This window comes from Scyliorhinus canicula, chromosome 1, assembly GCF_902713615.1.
Source record: "Scyliorhinus canicula chromosome 1, sScyCan1.1, whole genome shotgun sequence".
NCBI classification, from domain to species: domain Eukaryota; kingdom Metazoa; phylum Chordata; class Chondrichthyes; order Carcharhiniformes; family Scyliorhinidae; genus Scyliorhinus; species Scyliorhinus canicula.
In genome coordinates, this window is record NC_052146.1 from 255175284 (window position 1) to 255200222 (window position 24939).

Sequence of the window (24939 nt, forward strand, 5' to 3'; positions counted from 1 at the left end):
AATCACCCGTAGCGGTGGAGGCAGCGAGGTCCGCGGGCCGCACGGGGCCCTAGAGGAGTGCGGGGGGGGGGGGGGGGATGACGACCCACGGTCGCTGTCCGGGATGGCAACGACCGACTTAGAGAGACAGACCGCCGCAAAGTGGCCCTTTTTGCCGCAGCTCTTGCAGACTGCGGTGCGGGCCGGGCAGCGCGGGTGGGGGTGCTTGGCCTGACCGCAGTAAATGGCAGCGGGGGCCCGTGGGCTTATAGGGGCATCCTGCAGCGCAGGTCTGGGGGTTCGAGTCGGCGGGGGGTGAGGGGGGTTGTGTGCCACGCTGCCCTATGGGCCGGTGCGCGGCCGGGGGCATACGCACGCGCGTTGCGGTCAGCGACCTCCAAAGAGGATGCGAGGGTCCGTGCCTCGGTGAGGCTGAGAGTCTCCTTTTCTAAAAGTCTCTGGCATATTTGGGGTGCCTGCCACGAAGGCGTCCCTGATCAAGAGTTCAGTGTGCTCCGCAGCAGTGACCTGTGGGCAGGCGCAATTTCTCCCCAGGACAATGAGGGCCCGATAGAATTCTTCGAGTGACTCACCAGGGTATTGTTGCCTTGTTGCCAGGAGGTACCGTGCGTAGACCTGGTTTACTGGCCTGATGAAGTGTCCTTTTATTAGATCCATAGCGACATCATAGTCCAGTTCGTCCTCTATCATAGAGTAAACGGCGGTGCCCACACACGAATGGAGGATGTGGAGTTTCTGCCCCTTTGTTGGTGGATTTTCTGCAGTAGTGAGGTAACTGTTGAAACACGCCAGCCAATGTTTAAAAGTTGCTGAAGCGTTTGCAGCATGCGGGCTGATTCGGAGGCATTCTGGCTTGATCCGTAGTTCCATTTTCAAAGTCTAGCGTGTTAAATTGATGCACCATCAATTGGACTCTCAAGTCGTAGTGAAGTTCCAAACAACAGGCTTTAATACGCTAGATGTGTGCCCAGCCGACTGCCAGCCGGTACAAGTTCTTATACCCCGCCTTGTAGGCGGAACTACCAACTTCTCAGCCAATCGGCGGGGAATCACGTGACTAGCCACAGCCAATTGGTAGAGAGGCACATGACTTGCCTGGGCCAATGGACAGCGAGACTGCTGTACCAATGGCAGCTTGGTTCTGAGGTAATATGATCTCCCTAGTCATACTACCACAAGATGTCAATAAACTTAAATGATGAAGAAAAAAACAATCAACTCCCTCCAAGACTGTTGTGAAAAGAAGGAGACATGGGCTGGGATTCTCCAAGCCTCCGGGCGAGTGGGCGGAGAATGGGGTGTCAGACTCGCAATCGACTCTGACGCTGGGACGCGATTCTCCGCAGACCGGAGAATCGCTGCCAGTCGACGCGGCACTGGTCGGGGCCGTTGAAAGAGGCCCTGCGGCGATTCTCCGCGGTTGACCGACCAAGTTCCCGCTGAGTTCTGCCAGCGTGGTTCCAAACTGGTTCCACCTAGTGGGAGTTCAGACTCGCAGCCGCGCTGGCCATCCTAGTAGGGGCCAGGGGGAATCAGACTCCGGGGTGGGCCTCCACGACAACCAGGCCCGCAATCGGGACTACCGATCAGCAGGCGCGCACAATCCGGGGGGGGGGGGGGCCTATCTTCTTCCGCACCGGTCTGCTGTGGGGCTCCGCAATGTTGCGCGGGGACTGCCGCACAAACGGCCACCGCGCGCATGCGCGGACATGCGGCCGGATGTGCAGGGCCCCATATCGGCAGCAAGAGCTGCAGGGCGCGTGCCAGGGCCCTGCTATCCCTCATTAAATCGGAGAATCACTCCGGACTTTTTGAAAAAAGTCTGGCGTGATTCGCACCTGTTTTTCGGCAGGCATGGGGACATAGCCCCATTTTCAGAGAATCCCAGCCATGCTCTCCCAATGATACTTCGGAAAGACCATCTACTCTCTGTGGGAAGCACTCAGGGAGCCACACCTCTCTCTGTACCAGGTTGCTCCACAATGGGCATTGGGAAGAATTGTTCAGAATATGCACGCCTCATCTTCTGTAACGAGAGAAATTTCCTGGAGAAAATCAACTCTGGGACAAAACTGATGAATTTGATTCTGAAGTGCTAATGATTCCGCTGCAGCTTCTGCGCTGACCGCCAGCTCTAAAGAGAAGATTTTGGGATTGGTGTATGGGGGCCTATTGACTTCACCCTGGGCAGTTACCAGCTCTTGAATAGTGCAATTCTCTATGGACTTGAACCTGGACTCAGGGAAGACATCCTCTGTGAAATGTATTTTCGTGAAACATTTTGAATTGATTCTTTAAATATTGCTCATTTTTAAAATTCACCATATCTTTTGATCTGTTTACCCAATGAAACACTCCCTCATAGCTAAGTAATTGACTTTGCTTAAGTTCAAAATTTGTGTTTGAGACTTGAGTACGTGACTTTCAAACCTAATGTACAATTCAGTAATTTTTTTTAGTAACTGAGGAAGCCAGCCATAGTAGAACAAGGATTTGTTGAACATATACAATACTCTGCCCATGGCATTAACTCTCTCCTAATCCAGTCTCTGTGGGAATCTTTCATTCTATACCAGAGTGAGCTGCGCCTCTACGCTGGCTCCCGGCGGGCAACATCATAATTTTGGGCATCGAGTGGTGACGGCTAAAGTGACTGTCCAAGAACACGATTAGCAGGGGTGGCAAATATAGGTTCATAGCGTCGGGCTAGAGGGAACGTATGTTATGTAACTGTGGTTATCTTGCCTGTTCTGAGCCACAGTGAGTCGAACCTGACCATGGTTGCAGGGGTATGAGTCCCACCACATGCTGGCTCTGGTGTGGTGCTTCGAAATATGACTGGATAAGCAGGTACAATAATGTCAAGAGGGAGTAGCTGCACAGCCTCTAGTTCACCACATTCCCTCGCAGCGGACTGGAAGATGTGTAGCTACATAGCTGTGGTAATCTTAGTTGCTCTAAGCCACAATGAGTTGAGCCTGACCATGGTCCTGCGGGCATGAATTTCACCACATGCTGGCTCCAATGTGGTGGTTCGGCGTTCGACTGGCAGAGAACAACCGAACAAACTTTTTAATCCTTAGCTGCCAAACGTTTAAAATGGGAAGTGTGTTCTTCCAACTTGAGACGGTTAACAAACATTTGATCCTCAGAAGGATGTTTGCATGATACCAAGCGACTTTGGGAAATGACACGTCGAGCCCCATAAAAGGTCTAAGAGGAACGTCGATGAACACCACATTGTGCCTGACTTCTTGCAGACAAAAACCCATGACAGATAACAATAACAATAATCTTCATCAATGTCACAAGTGGACTTACATTAACACTGCAATGGAGTTACTGTCAAAATCCCTCAGTCGCCACATTCTGGCACCTGTTCACGTACACTGATGGAGAAATTAGAATGTCCAATTCACCTGACAAGCTCGTCTTTTGGGACTTGTGGGAGGAAACCGGAGCGCCTGGAGGAAACCCATGCAGACACGGGGAGAACGTGCAGACTCCGTGCAGACAGTGACCCAAGCCGGGAATCGAACCTGGGACCCTGGCGTTGTGAAGCAACAGTGCTAACCACTGTGCTACTGTGCCGCCCTCTAGAAGACCAGTGCCTAGCAGTCTGATACAGTGATTCGTTCGAGACCACAGGATGTCGGTGTTGAGGACAAGGAGAGGTTCGAGGGAACCAAATGGGAAACGTTTTTAGACAGCCATGCCTGAGCCCCATTGCGTTGGGTAAAGACAGATGGGCGAGTTGCCTCCTCCTGGAATGTGCAAACAGGGTATTACTATGTAGTTGCCAATTTGTTTGATCCTGTTATGTTGTTACTTAAATTAGTACTGTTGCATGTATTACTATTAAAGCATCATTTTCAAATGATGACTATCCAACCTGTATGGGAAAGTTGATTAGAATGGGTAAACGTCTCCGGACAATTGTGAACAACTCACCTGAAATGGCTCTGTTTTTGGTGGGTGGTGACAACATGCTTGTCTGATTCCATGGAACTAAGTCATTTTGTACATTCAAGATCAACCCCTGGTCCACCACACAGTCCTCCTGGCTGTGGTCAAATACTGGTGGCAGCACAAAACACATAAACACATCGGGCAACTTAAAGACTTGAACAGGGCAACTTTGGTTGTATTATACAGCAGGGCAAATGGATAAAGTGGGTAAGAAAGTATATGGTATACCTGCCTGAAATTAGCCGAGGCATAAGTCCGGATTCTTCCGCCCATCTGCTGGAAGATCACCACGGGCAGGCCGCGGACCATGTAAAGGTCCATTGACTTCAGGTGGGAATTTCCCATCGCGGGGTGAGCGCAGTAGGAGAATGCCATAGAGTCGCTGGAACTATTTAAAATGTTGGTTAAACCACAGTTAAGAGTATTGTATGCAGTTCTGGAAAATGCACTATAGGAGGGATATGATAGCACTGGAAAGGGTGCAGAACAGATTCACCGGGATATTGCCTGGCTGGAGAGTTTTAGTTATGAAGGGAGATTGGATAGATTGGGGTTGTTTTCCTTGGAGCAGAGGAGACATGATTAAGATATATAAAATTATGAGGGGCATAGATAATTGATGGAGGGGTCAATGACCATAGGACATAGATTTAAGGTTAAGGGCAGAAGGTTTAGAGGGCATGCGAGGAAAATCTTTTTCACCCAGAGAGTGATGGAAGTTTGGAACTCACTGCCTGAAAGGATGGTGGAGACAGAAGCCCTCATAACATTTAAGAAGCAGTTAGATGCGATGCCAAGGCATACAAGGCTAAGGGCCAAATGCTGGAAAATGGGATGAGAATAGATAGGTGGTTGCTTTTGAACAACGCAGTCGGGATGGGCCAAAGGGCCTTTTCTGAGCTGTAGACCTCTGGAACTATTTTGACCCCCTCGTTCTTTTTAGTAACAATCTTGAAGTTGTCTTTCCCAAGTTTACGTGCCAACCAATGGAAACAACTTGTAATCAAAAAATTTGAAATGGGTTAAACATGTGTTCGATTTCCCTGTGACATTCACAGCTTCAGTGATAAAGCCCAATTTGCCAAGCATTTCTTCATAAGAATAACCGATCTAACCTGATATAATTCCTGTGACTCTTCAGATATTTAAAGTCCCATGCTCACCAGGTACTATTTTTTTCTGCTGTTAACCAAGTTTCACTAGCTATATCAACGGGGTTTCCTGTTGAATTCATCCTTTGCCACCGTGAAACCTATAGCAGGGCTGCGCCATCAACAGGACCAGAAGATCAATGTGAACAACCAGAAAGTTCTGGGCCCATGTGCTTGATGATACTTCACCTTTACAATGAGTATGTCCCAACAGGCTTTGGCTTTCTTGGAAGAAGGGGATGAGAATTGAAGAATACAAGGATAATGGTGAAAGATGATGTCAGAAAAAGACTGATCTGGGCAGCACGGTGGTGCAGTGGTAGCACTGCAGTCTCACGGCGCTGAGGTCCCAGATTCGATCCCGCCTCTGGGTCACTGTCCGTGTTTGCGTGGGTTTCGCCCCCACAACCCAAAGATGTGCAAAGTAGGTGGATTGAACACGCTAAATTGCCCCTTAATTGGAAAAAATCAATTGGGTACTCTAAATTTATAAAATAATAAAAAAAATAAAATGACTGATCTTTCACATCTTTATCCTCCCAACAAATCTATACAAGTAAATATGCTTGGAATTTTTTTGGAATTAAAATGCACGCATCAATTAAGCTTCACTACAGAGGCAGAGAGCATTGCTTTCTGCCAATTTGTTTTAGGCAGAATGTGGATGACAAGGTGTCAAACTTGATCATGTAGTCAGCAATGTTTATACTATTCAGTTGAAAACAGTTGCCCCATTAATTTGCAGAGCTCTGGCAAAACTCCTGGCTGAAAAAAGCCACTCCATCAACTTAACTTCATTGGAAACCATTTCCACTCCGCTGCTCGGTAAGTTACGGTGGCACAGTCGAGCAACCCCGAGGAAATTCCCGATCCTGAAATAATTTGAATCCAGTTCTGGCGAAAGGTCACCGAGTGGAATTTTCTGCTTTAGTGTGAAGGTAACCCGTCCCATTTCTCTACTAACACACATGAGCAGTAAACTGTAAGCCACCTTCTCTGTAATGTAATTGTCCAGTGAGGAATATTTTTTGACGTGTGTCTGAACATGAACTAGGGTGTAACTGTAAACAGATTAAAAGGTCCAAGTACGACATTGTCGTGAGTACAAATAAATTGAATACCTATTTATTTGTGATACAAGCATTTTTTTTCTTTCAGCTATACAAATCCCAGGGAAAGCAAAGCAAAGCAAAGCAATACACTTAGCAGTTAAACATGTAGGCACGATTAAAATTGTCTAAAGATAAAGAACGCTTGAAAAAACACGATAAACTATTTTATTGTAACAGGTTAGCAGTGTCTCTTCCAGTGAGCAATTTTGCTTGATCCATCCCAAACGCAGCTTTTATGATGATCCATGCATAATATTTCTTTTATTAAATTTCTGTCAAAATAGGTTTTGTGGAAAGTCATTAAAGAGATTTGTGCAACAAATGAACTTCAAACAATTAACATGGGAGCAGGGACTGCACGTCAGAATTGTATATGATTGAGGGACAATTGCTTTCCAGCAGATTAATGACCTTCTGCAAGTTGCAGAATAAGATCCAAACTGCAATTATCACCATAGCAACATTCAAAGCAACGTGGCACAAAGAATCAACAATCTGCCTTTTTTCTGAAGGAAAAGCAGCAATACTGAATACACTCACTCTCATTAACGGTAACATTTCTTCAAAACTGCAATTCCATGTGTTTTTCCAACAAAAAGTTAGTTCATTGAATAATCATATATGACATCATCAAACATGTTTTGTAAATCGAAAAAGACAGACTTTGCTCTTGAGAGACTTATAGGATTTTTTATTTATAACATGCACTGTATGAAAAAAAGGGATATCAACCCATTCATGAAGGATCTATGAGAATCAAACATTTTATGAAGACATTTTTACCTGGGCTGGTGAATATTTCACATTTTCCAGTTACTGATATGATAATTCAGATTTTAATAGGGATTCTTGCAGCTTTTCAACCCCTGAAGCATAATTCAGTCAATGTTACCCTTGTGCATACAGGATTTCAACTACCTTTCTTTCTTTTGCATCTCATCTTCAGCAAAGCTATAATGTTCCAAAACCAGATGAAATGAAAAAAAAAATACATTATCCCGATATGGGCGCCAGGCAGAAAAAAGTCAAGGTTCAAAATTACTTTGGATAGCTTCAAAACATTTTGTATTGTTGCTGAAATTTTTAAGAAGCATTTATATTTCAACCATTAAGCCATTCATTTTACAAATGAATAGCGAAAGCTTTGCAGAAACTCTTGCCACTGCAATATTGTAATAGTGTGGAGTTATTTAAAGAATAATGAAGACATTGGCTGCAAAGTAGGACCAGGTCTGAAAATGGGCAAGGGTATCTGTAGTAATCCACGGGAGGCAGGAGCTCCGTCACCACACCAATATTTATTTACAATAACGATGTTACAGGAGCAGCTACAAACAGTGCTGTTAGCAGTCCAGTCAACTTAAGACTGCTCACAAAGCCTACACAGGTGATTATATGATAGCTCATTGAGGGAGCTCTTACTCCAATTGGCCAACCAATAAAGCCTATTGGAGTTCATTACGGTATCGCAATGGGCAATTAACCTGCAGCCACTGCTTCCGGTTAGATAGCACTAAATTTCACATTGACCGCTAATTTGCATGATAAGCTGCATGCAGCACACAGTAAACATGTCCCTGAGTGGCTTCATGCCCCAGCAATGGTCTTACATTGGTACAGTGCTAGCAACACTCAAAGTTAGCTTGTGCTATTTAAAGCCAGCCTGCATCTCTTAAAGCGGAGATGCATATTGGCTGGGACAGGTAGCGGTCAAGTTGCAAAAGGGATGGGAGAAAGAAAAACACTGAATTATGCTGCAACTGAGTAAAGAGCATGCTCCAAGGTTCTCTGGCGCTGATCTGGTCACTATAGTGGAGGAAATGGAATGGAGGAGTGACGTCCTCTATCCATAGGGGACCGGCAAGTTATCCATACAAATGCTCAGAAGATAACAAGAGAAGATCAGGAACCTAGCCCCCAAGGTCCTGGAAGAAGTTCAATGACCTCACAGGAGTGGTCAAGATCACTGAATTAATCTTCAAACATCATAGCTCACCAACTACACTAATAGCCACACACACTGCTCAATTCACCCCCATTATTTACCGATCACAATCTCTGTCAACTGTGACTGATGCATCACACTCAAAGCTTCACCTCCCCTCGCACAATTAGCACCGATAGCCTTATATCTACATCACACAGCTTGCACACATTATTAATTATTCAATTATGAGAACTATATCAGCCAAATTTATTGCACCCACATTCACTGACACAGTTCCATTTTCTTGCAGAGAAGATGGCTGGGATGTTACCTGAGATGTATGATTCTGCGAGTATGGTTATAGAATGCTGTTGCTTGACCAGTCTGTGGACAATGCTCCCAATTTTGACATAAGTTCAAATACATGAGTGAAGAGGTTTTGCAGCGTTGACTGGTCGAACATTGATCTCATTCTTAAAAATTTCAATTCACCAAGCAGCTAAAGGCTTTTGGAAAGTTAGTCCTCTAGATGTGCAAAATATGGGGCTGTGTTCTCCGCACCCCAATCGCCTTGGCGATGGGGCGGAGAATCCAGTCTCACACATGAAATTGGCACCAGTTCCGCGATTCTCCGCTCCCCCAAAAAAATGATGTTCTCCGCGCCGATTATCCACCGCCTCAGGCCATTGCCTGAGGCCCGCCCCGCTATTCTCTGTCCCTGACCGGCCAGACGATTTGGATCCAATCTGGTCCTGCCGTTCAGGAAACAGACGAGGCGGCTGTTGACTCAGTCCGCGGCCGCCACTGTGGGGGGCAGGCCAGTCAGAGGGTGGGGGGGGGGGGGGGGGGTTGCTTATTCAGGACAGGGCTGTGTTTGTGCAAGCAGTCCGGGTCGGGCGAGCGGCTGATTGGGGCACTATTTCCACGGTCCAGGTCTGCGGGCTGAGTTAACCATGGAGAACCGCGCGGCCGCTGGAGGCCGCCACCGTGCGCATGCACGGCCTCTGACCCAGAAGTGCGAGGGGACATATCGGCAGCTGGAGCCACAAGCTCCACGACAGCTAACTGCTAGCCCCCTGCAAGACGGTGAATCTGTGGCCTTTTGATGCGAGTTTTCCTGGCGTACAGTTTTCACGTCAGCGTGGTACACAGTCCCGAAAATGGAGAATCCAGCACATGTTCTCTGAAATTATCCAGTTTTAATTTAAAATTATGCCCCCTTGTTTTAAATTCGCCCACTAGAGGAAATACTTTATCTGGGTCTACCATATCAATCCTTTATCATTTAAAGAACTCAAAAACATCACCCTCAACCTTCAAAACATAAGAGACTATATATCACGTTTATTTAAACTTTACACTTATGTGACTTACTTTCTCCTCGTAACTACAACTTAACAAGACAAGACTAATCAGTGTAATTATATAATGGTCACAATTTTCTGAAAGAAGAGTCTTTTCGGCGCAATCCAGACTGCAATCTTCAGGCACTTTGAAAAAATGTACTTTCCCCACATGAAAAACGACTACCGGAATCTGGGGCTGGATTCACAGTTTTTGGGACCATGTTCCCACGTCGTCATGAAACTGTGGTCTTTTATGCCTGGAAAACTGATGTCAAAAGGCCAAATTCACAGCCCTGCAGGGGGCTAGTAGGCAGCTGTCGTGAAGCTCGCAGCTCCAGCTGCCGATACCGCCCCCCGCACTTCCGCGTCAGAGGCCGCACATGCGCACAGCGGCAGCCTCCAGCGCCCGCGCCATGCTCCATGGCGGACTCAGCCTGCGGACCTGGACCGCCAAAATAGTGCTCTGTATTGGTCACTCACCCGACCCAGACCGCCCACACACATAGCCCCCAGTCCTGTATGAGGCCCCCCTCCGCTCTCCAATCGGCTCGCCTCTGACTATGGTGGCCACAGACTGAGTCCGCAGCCGCCTCGCAAGTTTCCTGCATGGCAGGACCACATTAGAAACATGGCCTGGGGAATTCTGCCGGTCGGGGACGGAAAATAGCGGGGCGGGCCTCAGGCAATGGCCTGAGACGGTGGAAACCCGACACAGTACGCCGCTTTTCGGGGGAGCAGAGAATCGCAGAACCGCCGCCGGTCCCGATTTCGTGCAGGAAAACAGATTCTACGTCCCATTGCTAAACGCGATTTCAGCATCGGGTTGTGGAAAATCCAGCCCCTGATTCATCCCAGGGGTCATCTGTGCACTTCAGGCAAGGAGGCGCTGCATTTAAACGACTTCAGAGAGCACTTGGTCACAGTCAGGCCGGAAGGATGGCAGTCAAGAAACCAGCTCCACCATTCACCAAGGGGGCCCTTACAAGAATATTGGATGCCATGGAGGAGAGAAAGGCCACAATCTACCTGCGTGGTGGCAGGAGGCCCTCCAGCACGGTTTCCACTGTGTCCTGGGACACACGGTAGCCTCCGAGCCCCTGCCCGGTACCCGATTCTGCTCCCCAGTCAGGCTAGCATAGCGGCCCCGTGAACTACGGCATCGCAGGTTTAACGAATTTCGTTTTGCCCGCGCGCCAAAATTAGCGACGGCTGACGCATTGATAACGTCAGCCGCGCATGCGCGGATTGGACGACTCCAACCCGTGCATGCGCGGATGACGTCATCCGCGCATATGCGTTAGACCCGCACATGCGCGGTCGGTAATGCCCCTCAGCCACCCCGCGGACTGATCCAGCGGGACGGCAGAGTAACAACGAGTGCGCAGGGTAAGTACCCGCTGCCCGCGATCGGTGGGGACCAATCGCGGGCCATTGCCACCCTTAGCACGGCCGTGGTGCGGCCGTGCCAATCGGTGGCATGGTTGTGCAGAACGGCACTTTGGCGCTGTTTTCACGAACTTGTACAGCAGGTGTATTCAAATTCGTGAAAACGCCCATAAAGGCCGTGGAAATCGGCCCATCGGCCAGGGGAGAATCGCTGCTCGCCGTAAAAAAACAGCGAGCAGCGATTCGTGTCGGGGGGGGGAGAGAATAGCGGGAGGGCGTCGGACCAGCGTCGCCGTAAAATTTGCGCCACCCGCTATTCTCCCCCCCGTCGTGAGTGCGGAGAATCGCGCCCTGTGTCTCTGGACACATCTGTCTCTCAGCTGCTAGAGATGCAAAGGCAGAGCCTGGAATACCAGAAAGTGTGGCCAGCGACATTTCTGCGACTGCAAGGCGGAATGGAGGAATCCCAAAGCTTTCATTTGAAGGAGATGCTGCTGGCATTGCATGACACCCAGCCAACTCTAAAGGTGGTATCCACAGGGGAAAGCCATGGGGACAAGATGTCAGAGTCATGCCTGGCGAACTCCAAAACATGGCTCAGTTCCTGAAGACCATGGTTGAGGGCTTCAAGACCATGGTGCAGATACTGATGGGCCTCCAGGATTGGCAGCGCCAGATGATGTTGAGGCTTCTGCAGTTCACTCCTCCGTCCCATTGAGAAACTCAAGGGCCCACAAGCACCTGGCGAGAGGAGGAAGCGCTGGTGCACATCATAGGGCCTTCCACACAGGAGACCCTGGGAGTGGCCAACCCTTCTGAATCCCCCTTCTGGATACCGGTGATTCTCAGAGGCAGCAGGCAGAACAAGCTGGTCCTGCAACATCAGTGCCACCTGAAATTCAGCCAGGGCACTCCAAGGCCAGACCCTCCAGAAGACTCCCGCCAATGGAATCTCAGGCAACAGGGCATGGAAGGCAGCAGGCCACCTCCACTTCTGATGCACATCCTAGGAATACACGTAGATGTAGTGGTAAGGCTTGCAAGATTAAGAAATTTTAGGGGCACAAAGTGGGCACGGGTGAAGTTAGACACTTGTCCCAAATGCACAAGTTAGCTTATTAGAACCCCTTGTTGTTCACAATCTTACAGCCTTATTCTCTTTGAGCCTTCTGCCACTGGGATGGATTACTCCATCTGAACACAGCTTTTCCCACAATCTCTCAATGTAAGGCAAACAATAAAGCCCAATCAAACGAAACTAAACATACATCCTGGAAGGACTCTGCCACTAAGCTGTGAACCATAGACCTTATCCCCTTATTCCACTCTACAGCAACAGGACAAAGGGATGTGGCCCTTGACCCTCACACGTGAATCCAGGAGTTAACGTGCTGGCAGCATGCAGATGGGAGTAAGACAACAGAAAAGCTGAGGAACGACAGAGCTTTACCCACTGAAAGTCATCATCAACCTCCTGCATTGACATGTTAAGCATGCACAAGTGCTCACCAGGCCCAGCACCTAAATGAGATATTTTTGTAGCACACCTCTACCCTTGTTCACAGAGCGGGTCACTAAGGTCTTGGTGGGGGTGGTGGTTGTAGAGCTGTCGGACAACATGATTGTCCTAGTGTGTGAACTGGGAAGCGATGAGGGCATCCCTGGTCCTCCTGCCCATGCCATCCCTCCATCCCTTGTCCCTGCCTGGACTCTTTCCTCTGACTCTTCTTTGGTCTCTCTCTCACTCCTTCCTAAACGTCCTCCGCTTCAGAGGGTGTGCCTTCCTCCTTCATGAAGTGTCAGGTTTGAATGAAAGTCGCACAGGTGCCACATTGTCTCTTGAGGCGGAGTTTCCAGTGGCACATGCTGTTCGACGGCTCCACAAAGAACACTAGGGCCTTGTAAACCCTCAGTCTCCTTTGTCTTCGCCTTTGAGCCCCCGGTCAATGCCCTCGCCCCTTCAGAGTCACCTGTGGCCCTATGTCTGGTCATTCCCGACCTTAATATATACATCACAGGGGGTTCAGACAGGCTGTTTCAATGCTGATCCATCCCTCATGGGCATGGGCAACTGGACAGCTATGTATACATTGAGGGTGATTGTTTCCTCTATGGCAGTTGCTGGGATCCAGCTATTGAGCACACAAGTTCCCCCTCAAACACATGCATCCAACCTTTAATCCTTGACACATGCGTTTGCATCCCTCTCCTTGAATTTGTGAATGTGGGCAGCTGACATGGTTAAGGCTGAACACATGATGGCCATTTAGTTTGACAAACATGGTTCTCAGGAATGTTAGCAAACACAATTATTCTCTGTAGCTGAGGGAGGCAAGACTAATAGGCACCGTTCATAATCATACTGTGTCATTCCAAGATCCAATTGCTGTCATGCCTTTGCACTATCCTGGGCAGCCACTGCATAATCTCTAAGTGCTTGCCCACGAGTCTGGCATCTTCCCCCCTCTCCCTCACCTCCCATCACATTTTTTCTCCACCTCATGAGCCCCACACCCACAGATGCCCCATGCCCCCATGTCACTAACAGCTGTAAACTAAGCTCTCATTTTCACTTCCTGATCATAGAGGCAGCAGACTCATTCAGGGCTGTGCACAATGAATAAAACAGACAGGCTCCAGAATCATTCAGGGCTGTGAACACTTTCTAAAACCGACAGGCTGAAGGTTTCAAGGCATCACTTACCACCTGTGACCCCCATCCTAGAGGAGGAGGATGACCCCAACTACCCCCCTCTCATGCCCAACGCCACCCCAGCCTCCCCCCGGAAACACCTTTGAACCAAACCCCCTCTATTGCTGGCCAGCGAATACTCTCCCCTGGTACAAGGTGGAGAGGAGTTCTTGCCTCCTTCCGCCCTCTCAAGAGGTCATGGCACCTGGTTCTTGCTTTTAAAAAGCAGTAATGATTCTCGCCTGCATGACATCACGCTGATGGGTGAGAAGATTCAATGAGATCTGGAGATTCGACTCTAACCTTGCTTATGATATTGAAATGCATTCGAATTCATTCAAATCAGGTTCTCGCCCTGAGCGTTTTCAGCCAATCCGGAATCGCACCCACAGTTAACGGACCCAGAGAATCGCGCCCTACAAATGAAAATGTGCAAAATCTGAAAATCAGAAATAAGACCAAAAATTCTGGTCAGTGAATACGTGTACAGATGGCAGAGGGTCCACATCTGAAATGATGCAATTTGTCTTTTCTCTTTACAGATGCTAACCAATCTTCTCTACAGTTCCTGCATTTACTCTTCTTATTTCATTTTATCAACGGCAGTACCCAAGCACAAAAATACTTATTTGATTACTGATAAATAGATCACCTTATGGTTGTTTTGCCAATAAACTTGGCAGAACTACAATCTAAAATCAAAGTGAAATGTGGAAAATTGACTGCCACTATGCCCCAACACAGAGAAAGCCTCTTATGGAATTAAGTGGACAATTGCTGATGACCTTTTAATGAAGTTACACTGAGACTACTTTTTAAAAAAAACTATGTACTTGTAATTACAACCACAGTGCTGCCTAATGAAAATACCAATTCAACACAGCTGTTCAATTAACTTTAACTTGTAAGCACATTATCTTACACTGCAATAATTGATCTTTAGAATGCGTGGTTGGGACAGCATTGACCAAAGAGAGAGCTGAAAAGGCATAAGGCAGAAGGAGAAAACATTATGTGCTGTTAAGGAACAAGTCTATACTGTGATTGGAAAAGACTAGTTGGAACAAAGTGGCATTGTAAATTTATAGTACAAGTAATGATCACCTTTCAAACTTAAGTCAAATCAAACTCTTAACTCATTCTAACTTTAAGCTTCCTTTTGCTATGGTGTTTGGCTTTCACTTAGGGTTTCAATGTTGTTTTTATTTTGATTTAGAAGTAAAGTGTGTTGCAAGAATGCCCGTGTGGATCTAGGGTTACCATGGGGATGAACAGTTATGAAGCAACGGGTAAATATAAAGCTAATTACAGTGGACTGGGGTGGCGTTTCTTTCTGGTCGACAGTTCAGAACACTGGGAATTCTTGCAAAGAGTAAACACACTAGGCTATCTCCACATGGAACAGTTTTCTGTTTGGCAGTCTTCAGACATATCTTGGTGGTATATCAGGTTCCTAAGCATACAACAAAGGCTGTGAGGCAATGGGGTTTCAACCACCATATGAAGGGCTGGTGAGATTCGCATGTTGCCTCTATTACAGAAGGCCCACCCCATCTCAATCCAATCAGGCACTTGACAGGCCATCAACAGGCCTTTCCACAGGATTAAGGACACTAGAAGAGGGAAATCCCACCTACCAAGAGCTCCTAGCCAATCAGAGGCCTGCAGCTCTATTGGACAGAGGTGCCACTGGGGATGTGGTGTCTGCTGTCAATAAAACACTTACCCAAGGCATAGGTTCATCGCTGAATCCCAGGGCAGGGGTGAGTGATGGTAGGACTGAGAGAGTTGCGGGGAGGGGGTCAGCAGTAAGGGCAGGGGGTGGCTCTCATTGGGCCCAACCTTCGCCTTCCTGATACCAGATCACTCATTCGGGCACTGAGTGCCTTTAAATAAGGGACTCTCTGGGAACTAGCAAGGTATATTTACCATGCTATAGTGGCAGAATGAGGTCTTTAAGTGGGGCCTTCATGCCACAGGTTTAATCAGGGTGGAGGCAGGGAAGTGGCAGAGTTTTCATTCACCACTATGCCACCTGATTAAATGGTGCCCCACCCCCACCAAGCAGGAGGTCAAATGATTCCCTGTATCACTGTGTGTGTCATACAGGTGAAAAGTTCAGAACACTGAAGACAAGAAGAGCGAGGGATTGTGGATTGGACAATACCCATCGCTGTATTTGAAGTAGTGCCAGAGCCCACCAAACCATAGAAATGAGTCAGAGACAGGAATCTCTGGGACTACTATCGTGATCCAACTGAGAGAAGATTCATGGACGTGCACCTTATTAGAGGAATCCTGAAGCCCACGGTAAACCTTTGCTCAATGTTTCTCCCAAATTTTCAATAGTGATGCCTATGAATAATCAGCATAGACAGTGATTACAACCATTTATTCATGGGTTCAATTGAAAGTAACCAGCGTGGTAAATGTATAAATTGATTGGCCTACTGACAGTAATCAAGCTGCGAGACTAACTGTGAATAGATAGTAGAAACAGCATGATGTTTTTGATTTGTTTTCCCTTCTTGGTTTGTTCATTTTAAAATATTGTTTTTCTCCTCTTTTTAGCTCCCACACGTTACATAATTTATTGTCTGAAAGGATAGAAAGCAATGTTGCTCTAATACCACGATCAAGCGGTCCTGTTTCCATGGCCATGTTAGTTGTTACAAATGTGCCTCCTATATTCCCAGTAATGGTGTCTAGGAAAAATACCATTCCGATTTAATATTCAAATGATGCTTCCACCTATTTGAGGCCAGCACTTCCATTGAAAATGTTGGCAAAAAATAAGGTGGGCCAAAAAGGTGAGTGGAGGTCTACCAGTGAACTGCAGATGTTCTCTGAAGTGACCTGGAAGGGTCCTGTGGAAAGAATTATCATTTTTGACTTTCACAATTATGTGAAGAGTGGTTCCAGACCTAGAAGCTGCCCAAAAGTCAACACGCAGCTTAGTCATTGCAGGAAAACAAAGGCCATAAAGACAGGTTTCCAGGTATGAATAGTGTGATCTCTGGAACAATACAGTCTGAGGTGCCACTGGACTTAAGATGTTGTCCAGACAAGAACGGGTCTTCTTTATCTATTTCATGCAGCATATAGGAATACTTTATTTTCCATCCTCCCAACTTTAGCAGCTAAAAATTGCAAAGCAGCAGCATCATGGTTTACTTCGAACCCCACTGCGTGACCTGGGAAGTATCTTGGTTGTATTAAACTGATACAGTGCAGTGATTCAAGGAGGCTTACCACCATCTTATTACTGCAAACAGAAATGAGAGATTAATGTTGACCTACCCAGCAATACCCTCATCCTTGATAATGAGAAGTAGAGCCAAATTTTCAACTCATCCATAATGGACATCAGACAAATGATCACATCTTTGAGTGATGTCTCCGAGGTGCAGTATGTACGTGGGAAATATCTGGGGGGTGGGGGGGGGGGGGGGAGAAGAAACCTTTCATATTCCCTTTGGAAATACTTTTAAATTTGTGTTATTTGTAGGAAGAAGAGAAAAATACCCTGAAAGCAGGGCTTTATCAGATGCAGGTAACTTGCAGCCATCATAATCTTAGAAGAGAGACATATAGACAGAAAAATGTTTAACTGGATTTGCCTGAGGAACTCCGTCTTCATAAAATTTAATTCACAAGACAGGCTGTGACAGTCATTCGGTATGCTGGAATTTAATCTTCAGCCAAACTGCATCACAGGCACAGTCAAGGTCACTTCAGTATTCAACTTTTGTGCCTCGTTGCCCATTCCACTATGCCACAGAAGACATCAACAGCATTAGTCAATATGTAGCTCACAGGTGTATCAAGTAGGTAACATATCATTTATGCCAAAGCAAACAGCCCTATCATGTTTTCCTTGGGTTACATTGTTTCAAAACTGAATGATTCCCTAAAGTGTGAGGGCATCAATGTTGCCCACATGTGCCTATGGACTCTTGCACATAATAGCTAGGTATTCATGAAACGCTGCATCAAAATTTAGATCATTCTACAATCACCAGCATAGAATCGAACATCCAATATATGTTTTTCAGGCACTAATCATTATGCTTTTATTTTAAAGTAATCTACTTTTTCCACACAGATGAAGAGAGCAAAGAGTACAGTATCTGAATTTGCCAATGACACCAAGATAAGTGAGAAAGTGCATTGTTAAAAGGAGGCAGAGAATCTGCAAAGGGATTATAGACAGATTAAATGACTGGCAAAAATTTGGCAGATGGAGTATAATGTGGGTAAATGTGAAGTTGTTAATTTGTCAGAAAGAATTATATTATTTAGCAGAAAAAGATCACAACATTTGATGGCATAGAGGTATCTAGGTGTCCCGATACATGAATCACATAAAGTTAGTATGTAGGTACAGCAAGTAATAAGGAATACAAATAGAATGTTGGTATTCATTGCAAGGAAGAGGAATATAAAAGTAGGAAAGTTTTACTGTCGTTAAACAGGACCATTGTGAGACCATGGGCGGGATTCTCCGGCAATTGGTGGAATGGCCCGACGTCCGCGCCAAGAATGGCACGAACCACTCCGGCGTCGGGCCAACCAGAAGTTGTGGAATCCTCTGCAATTCCGGGTGCTAGGCCAGTGCCGGAAGGGTTGGCGCCGCGCCAATCGGCGCCAAAGGGAGTTGGTGCATGCGCAGAACCGCCGGCATGGTTCCGCGCATGCGCAGACCGGCTGGTGTTTCCTGCGCATGCGCAGGGGTTCTTCTCTACACCACCTATGGTGGAGCCCTACAAAGGCTGGTGCGGAAGGAAAGATTGCCCCCACGGCACAGGGCTACCCACAGATCGATGGTCCCCAATCACGAATAAGGCCACCGTGGGTCCGCCCCCACCCCCCGGGCCGGACCCCCCGCGTCCCCCCCCCACTCCGAGGACTCACCTAGTGGCCTACAAGCCAGGTCCCGCCGTGATGGACCATGTCCATTTCACGCCTACGGGATTGGCCAGGAAACGACGGCCGCTCGCCCATCGGGGCCCAGAGAATTGCCGGGGGGAGGGGGTGCTGCCAACGGCCCCCGACCTGCAGGCCGTAAACCCCGCCCCACCTGAAAACCACCGCCGGAGAATACGGGGCAGCTGGCATCGGAGCGGCAGGGCGGGATTCACACCGTTCCCGGGGATTCTCCGACCCGCCGGAGGTCAGAGAATCCCGCCCCACACCTGGAGTACTGTATGCAGTTTTCACCTCCATGTTTTTAAAATGTACATGATTGCTTTCAAAGCAGTTCAGAGAAGGTTCACTGGACTCAGTCTTGGGATGAAGGGGTTGTCTTATGAATAAAGATTGAACAGAATAGGCCTAGACCCATTGGATTTTAGAAGAATGAGAGGTGATCTTATTGAAACATAAAAGGTCCTGGGAGGACTGGATAGGATCAATACCTGGAAGATGTTTCTTCTTTTAGGGGGTTTAAAACTAGAGGATGTAGATTTAAACTGAGAGATCTCCCTTTTAAGACAGAGACGAGGAGAAACATTTTCTCCCAAAGGATCGCTGGTATGTTGAATTCTCTTCCTAACAAAGTTGCAGATGGAGGCCCATTGAATTTATTCAAGGCACCTCAACAAATTTTTGTTGGATAAAGGAGACATGGGTTATGGAGGGGAGACAGGAAAGTGGAGCTGAGACCACAACCAGATCAGCCATGATCTTATTGAATGGTGGAGCAGGCTTGAAAGGCCAAATGGCTTACACTTGGTCCTATGTTATATGTTTCGAAGATCCAAATAACCAATTGCAGTAAGGATATGAAAATGACACTTTGGAGGTACAAAACACATTAAAGTTTGGAATGTCTCTTTAATTCTCATTCATCCATTACATCAATAAAACCTCCTTAAGGGCAGCATGGTGGCACAGTGGTTAGCACTGCTCACAGCTCCAGGGACCCGGGTTCAATTCTGGCCTCAGGTGACTGTCTGTGTGGAGTTTGCACTCTCTCCCGTGTCTGCGTGGGTTTCCTCCGGTTGCTCCGGTTTCCTCACACAGTCCAAAAAAGGTGAATTGGTCATGTGAAATTGTCTTTGGTGTCCAAAAGGGTTAGGTGGAGTTACTGGATTATGGGAATAGGGTGGAGGTGTGGGCTTATGTGGGGTGCTCTTTCCAAGGACCGGTGCAGATTCGATGGGCCGAATGGCCTCCTTCCGCACTGTAAATTCTATGATTCTATGAAAGCTCTGTCTACCTTGGCCACATCAACACCAGAAGTAACTTCAGTTGTAATATCTTTTGTTACAGATAAACTGGCAAGCATGTCAACCTTGACATCGAGTAACACATTATTCAATGCCATAGTAGAAACTCTTTGATCAGAGTCAAACATCAGTGTAATCAAATTTTAATATTTGAAATATTGTTCTATTCACCTCAGTAGATCCCTTTGTTGATCTGTGCAACAACGAGAGCTCTTGATTCTAAAATATAGAACATAGAACATAGAACATAGAACAGTACAGCACAGAACAGGCCCTTCGGCCCTCGATGTTGTGCCGAGCCATGATCACCCTACTCAAACCCACGTATCCACCCTATACCCATAACCCAACAACCCCCCCTTAACCTTACTTTTTAGGACACTACGGGCAATTTAGCATGGCCAATCCACCTAACCCGCACATCTTTGGACTGTGGGAGGAAACCGGAGCACCCGGAGGAAACCCACGCACACACGGGGAGGATGTGCAGACTCCGCACAGACAGTGACCCAGCCGGGAACTGAACCTGGGACCCTGGAGCTGTGAAGCATTGACGCTAACCACCATGCTACCGTGCTGTTCTTTCTACATCCTCTTCACATGACAAAAGTCAATGAGGTGGGTGGATTCTTATGTCAATGGAAATCCCTGAAGAGTAAGGTGGACCTCTACCTCAGCAAGATGAGTCACAAAAATGTTCAATTATTTTCTGTTCCTGCTTGTTTTTTCATACCCCAAAATTTTTTGAATGGGTGGCATGAGGTGATGTGTTGTCATTCTTAAACCTCAGACCATTTATCCATCCCCAATCACTATCTTTACTATGCGTACTGATTGCTATAAACATAGCATAAAGAATCAGAGCAGAAATAGACCATCCAGACCCTTGAGGCCGCTCCTCTATTTAATATGGTCATGACTGATCTTGGGCCACAACTCTAGTTTCCCACATGCTCCCCATATCACTTGATTCCCTGGGAGACCAAACATCCCACCCCAGCCTTAAATGTGTTCGACAATGGAGCATCTACATCCTTCTTGAGTAGAAAATTCCAAAGATTCACAATCTTCCAAATAAAGAGCTTTCTTTTCATCTCGATCCTAAATGATCAATCCCTCCTCCTTAAACTGTCCCATGTGTTCGAGATTTCCTGCAATTGAAGAATTATTTATGGTACCGGCCTGAGCACCTGGTGTGCACATAAGGGGGTGGGCAATACCAGTGGGCACTCTGCCCCCTATTTTTACGATGAATGCTTTGGAATTCTGGTGGAGGAGTTCAGTCCCAGTTGGGGCATTCTGAGGCCCAGGGATGGCAAGAGGGGGCTACCACATGTCGCAGAGAAGGCCTGGACAGGGTTTACCACCCAGGTCAGTGGGCATTATGTGAAGCACCGCATGTGACTTTCATGCTGCAAACGGTTCAATGATCTTCTGCGGTCAGTAAGGATGAGTAAAGCGATAGCTTGGAATTGTGTGGAGAAGTGTGGTTGGGTTTCCTTTCCTGGTGACGCTCAGAGGTGTAAGAGTATGTGTGTAAACTGGCACTCAAGCCTGCGCTGTCAAGGCTGGGATGTCTGCACGTTTGGTCTGCATGTATTAGAGGGTGAGGTGTGCCACTCTGGTACAACCCACAACATAGCTCTCAGGCAGGGAGGCAAGCTGAAAGGGAGACAGAGCACTAATGATGATTTTTATTCTTCCCTTTCAAGAGGAGAGGAACCATAATGAGGCAGGCCACAGAAGAACAGGCAGTGGGGTGCTCAATCAGCATATCCTGAGCTGCAACAAGATGGATGAACCACAGATAGAATGCCACAGTGGAGCTTGCTTCTCCGGTCATGGTGAGGCAGGAATCTTAGATGAAGGTAAGAGTGCAGTGCACAGATGTGAGTACAACGGGGACTGCAAACATTATGGGGCCCTGTTAGTTGAAATGGAAATGTTGCAGCAAGAATGTCAATTGTGTGCCCCCTTTAATCTCTGATGATGAGACATTGACACCTGCACATCATCGTATGAAGCCAGCACCAGCGCAGAGATTAGCAAGTGGGTGGGCATTCCGCCATTGGCTCCACAGGTATCGCACAGTGATGAGGGCACATCGGATGCATAAAAGGAGCTGGCAGAGGCAGAGACGTCCCAGGATACCAGCAGTCAGAGACCTGTAAGAGACCGGGACCATGCTGAGTCATAAGCAGATGATGAGCCTCTGGAGTCACCCATTAGGTGGTGGATGCTGGAGGTCCAGCGGAAATCTCCCAGGGTCTGAGTGGGATGGTCCCTTGTCATGGAGGAGTCCGTGCACAATGTGAGCACCGTGTTGACCCAGGTCAGTCGTTTCCATTGAGAGAGTGGTGACTCATGGAGAGCCAGGTCCAAGAAGAGTCAGTGATTCCTGGGGTTGTGCTCAGACACACAAACCCACACAATGCCCATTGAACTCAGGGGGTCACTATAAGAGATGATTGAGGCACCTCGGGTGGGATTCTCCCACCCCCTGCCGGACCGGAGAATCGCCCGGGGCCGACCGTCAATCCCCATCCGCCGTGCCCCGAATTCTCCACCACCCGAGATTCGGCGGGGGCGGGAATTGCGCCACTCCGGTCAGCGGGCCCCCTGCGGCGATTCTCCGGCCCGCGTGGGCCAAAGTCCCGCCGCTGACCAGCCTCTCCTGCCAGCGGGAATCAAAACACCTACCTGACCGGTGGGATTGGCGGCGCGGGTGGGCGCCGGGGTCCTGGGGGGGGGGGGGGGGGGGGGGTTGGAGCGATCTGACAGGGGGGGTCCCCACGGTGGCCTGGCCTGCGATCGGGGCCCACCGATCGGCGGGCGGGCCTGTGCCGTGAGGGCACTCTTTTTCTTCCGCCTTCGCCATGGTCTTCACCATGGCGGAGGTGGAAAAGACCCCCTCCCCTGCGCATGCGCCGGGATGACGTCAGCAGCCGATGACGCTCCGGCGCATGCACGGACTTACGCCGGCCGGCGAAGTCCTTTCGGCCCCGGCTGGTGTGGCGCCAAACACCGTTCATGCCAGCCGGCGGAGCGGGAACTACTCCGGCGCGGGCCTAGCCCCTCAATGTGAGGGCTTGGCCCCTAAAGGTGCAGAGACTTCCGCACCTTTGGGGCGGCCCGATGCCGGAGTGGTTCATGCCACTCCAACACGCCGGGACCCCCCGCCCCGCCAGGTAGGGGAGAATCCCAGCCCTTGTCTGTCAGCTACGTGTCTGTCCAGCAATGGTGAACAGGGAGGTCCAAATGCACCTCACACTGGCAGATGAGTTGCCTGCCATCTCTGTGGCTTCCTCTCAGGACACTCCAGACAAGGACACCAGCTCTTCTGCTCCGCCCCTCTTCGAATTACCACTTCATTTGATGATGCCATGACAACTGAGAAGTGCACACCCTCCCAGACGGAACCCTCACAGGCTCAGTAAGTTTAAGCTACCTTAAGCACAACAGGGCTCGTCATTGGTGACATGATTTGCATTCAATATTTTGAAGTTTCTATATGGTGTGGCCAGAAATTCTTTTTTTAGTGCAATGTAAATGAACATTGACTTTACCTTATATTGGCTCAGTTGGCTTTATGATTGCAATAGGTGCCAGACGCAGCACAGGCTTGTAACTGTCTTTCATTGTCTGCAGCTGGAATTTGTTATTGATTGAGCATAGCACAATTGTTTGGTAAAGTAGACATTCCAATGGCATGAGGTGGTAACAATTACTTGGAGGGATAGCTGACATGGTTCCCCCCATCCTGGGGGGAGAAGGTCCTGGGGTCAACCCCTTGTCCACAGCCCAAGACCCCCCAGCCCCCAGGAGCATTGGTGGGGGTCCTACATGTGCCCCAGCCTGGCAGCGGCAGAGGGGCACATGAGCAATGGGGTAACGTCCCTTGACCCCTGAATGGGGTCCAGCAATTTTGGGTGTTACTGCCATGGTGCATCATTGGCAATGCCGGGGGCGTGGGGTGGGGGGTGGTGGACTGATGGGGGGGAGACGGCTGAGGGAGGGAGAAGGCTGAGGAGGGGTGTTCAGGGGGTGACCAGTTATTATCTTGGTGTGGGGGGTGGGGAGATTGCCGCTCCTTAATGAAGGGTTGAAGGTTCTCCCCTTGTCAGTGAGGTGAGGGTGGGCGGGTCAACATTTGCTTTGTATCAGAGGAGTGAATCACAATAAATTGCAGACAGAAAACCCATGAGTTGTCTGTATACAACTTCCTGCAACTGTTAGTCTAGGGCAGTCATAAAAAATAAGTTGCTGAGAATCCTACCCCGGCTTCATTTCCCTCAACATTGTCTGTCAACATGCTGCACTACAATTACCACATGCACAACTCACACATGGGCGCGATTTAACAGAAATATTGCATAGGGTCATTTTGGGTGAATTTGGCGGGGTGTTTCTCGCTGGCTTTTTTGGTGAGATCCACACATGGTATTTACCCACACTTAGGACGGGATTTAACGGGAACTGTTCTAAGTGCCATATTGGACGAGACTTCCCGGGGGCTTCTCGACGGCTAAGTCGTTGAGACAGCGGCCCACATTTAAAGGCACTTAGTGCCAGAAATGATCCCCCCACGAGCTTCATGGCGGAAATGGCTGTCCTGCCAGCTGATTCGGCTAGACCATGCCCAGCAGGTCCCTGCTAACAAGGACGCCCCCTCCGAACACACTCCAGTCAGCACACAGCCATGCCACCATGTAGACCTGCTCCATGCTTTGGGATGCCGATCTGGCCAGGCGCTGGATGCCATGCAGGCAAGCAGGACACCCTGTTCACCTTAAGAGGTAAGAGGACCAGCTACAGGGCTGTCAGTGCCACCTGGGAGGTAGCAGCGTGACCTATGAATGAAGAAGATCAATGACTTTCACCATGCCGCAAGGGTAAGTTGACACCATCCCAACACTAGTCCTACCTGGCTTCACCTTGAACTCCACCCATGCCCTCCCCCAAACCAAATTGGTGGCTGGCACCTCGCACCACCACCCGACCCCAGCACATTACCACACCTGTGCCCCAGCACACCCTGGCCCCAACCAACCCATCCCCTCCATGCCCAGGAACGGTGCTCACACGTCACCTGCCATAGGCACCACCAATGCATCAAGCATGCAGCT

General features: G+C 48.4%; 1 protein-coding gene and 1 long non-coding RNA gene across 8 annotated transcripts in view; one reads left to right on the forward strand and one right to left on the reverse strand.

The window, feature by feature from the left end:
- The window catches only part of ush2a (Usher syndrome 2A (autosomal recessive, mild)), a 1354742-nt gene that overhangs the window by 1259652 nt on the left and 70151 nt on the right, over positions 1 to 24939 (reverse strand). The window lies entirely within an intron of this gene.
- The window catches only part of LOC119973510, a 79514-nt gene that overhangs the window by 44016 nt on the left and 10559 nt on the right, over positions 1 to 24939 (forward strand). The window contains exon 2 of the long non-coding RNA XR_005462335.1: positions 21526 to 21681. This is a non-coding gene — a long non-coding RNA (uncharacterized LOC119973510). The remainder of the gene's footprint in view (positions 1 to 21525; positions 21682 to 24939) is intronic.